We start from the raw sequence: 1,006 nt of genomic DNA, 5'->3' as shown, positions 1-1,006 counted from the left end.
AAAAAATGGTAGAAAAATGGGCCAGAATGGCAGAAAAATGGAGAAAAGCGGCACTAGAATGGGCTGAAATGGCACAAAAATGGTCCCCGTAGCACTAAAGTGGACAAAAAATGGACCAAAAAGGATCCAAAATGGACAAAAAGCCCCCAGGTGGCCCAGGGTGGCCCCAGAATGGCACCAAAATGGGTGAAAATGGACCACGTTGGCCCCAGAATCATCCAGAATGGGCTCAAATAACCCTAAAATGGGCAAAAATGGACCACAGTCGCCCCAAAACGGACCGCAGTGGCCCCAAAGTTGTCTAAAATGGCCTCAAATAACCCCAAAATGGCACCAAAAGGGACAAAAAGGGCCAGAATGGCCTCAAAATTGTCCGAAATGGCCCCAAAATGGTCAAAAATGGCCCCAAAGTGGTGATAAATGGACCAAAATAACCCCAAAATGGACCAAAATGGAGATAAATGAACCAAAACTGTCTGAAATGGCCCCAAAATGGCCACGAACTGCTGCTGATCTGCTGCAACTGCGACCCCAAAATGGCCCCAAATCACCCCGAAATGCCCCAAAATGGACGTAGAAAAACCAAATTGCCCCAAAATGGCCAAAGATGACCCCAAAACCGTTGGGGACCCGAAAATGGTCCCAAATCACACCAGAATAACCCCAAAATGGCCCCAAATCACCCCACGGTATCCCAAAATGGCCCTAAAATGGACCAGAATGGCCCTAAAATGGATCAAAACGGCCCTAAAATGACCCCAAACCATTTCAGATTCTCAGGTGAGAACTGCAGCCCCAAAATGGCCCCACAATAACCCCAAATCTCCCCAAAATCACCCCAAAATATCCCAAACTGGACCTAGAAGAACCAAAACTGCCCTAAAATGACCCCAAAACCGTTTCAGATCTGCGACAACCAGGGCCCCAAAGTGGCCCCAAATCACCCCAGAATCACCCCAAAATACCCCAAAATGGACACAGAGGGACCAAAATGGCCCCAAATCCC

The 1,006-nt window shown here is 48.0% G+C and overlaps 1 long non-coding RNA gene across 1 annotated transcript in view; it reads left to right on the top strand.

Moving 5' to 3' along the window:
• LOC109364528 overlaps positions 1–947 on the top strand; it is a 4,120-nt gene extending 3,173 nt beyond the window's left edge. Inside the window, exon 3 of the long non-coding RNA XR_002110454.2 lies at positions 906–947. This is a non-coding gene — a long non-coding RNA (uncharacterized LOC109364528). The remainder of the gene's footprint in view (positions 1–905) is intronic.
• Positions 948–1,006: the final 59 nt, after the last annotated feature.

This window comes from Meleagris gallopavo, unplaced genomic scaffold (assembly GCF_000146605.3).
Source record: "Meleagris gallopavo isolate NT-WF06-2002-E0010 breed Aviagen turkey brand Nicholas breeding stock unplaced genomic scaffold, Turkey_5.1 ChrUn_random_7180001865931, whole genome shotgun sequence".
Classification (NCBI taxonomy): Eukaryota; Metazoa; Chordata; class Aves; order Galliformes; family Phasianidae; genus Meleagris; species Meleagris gallopavo.
This window is presented reverse-complemented; position numbering and strand designations above follow the sequence as displayed.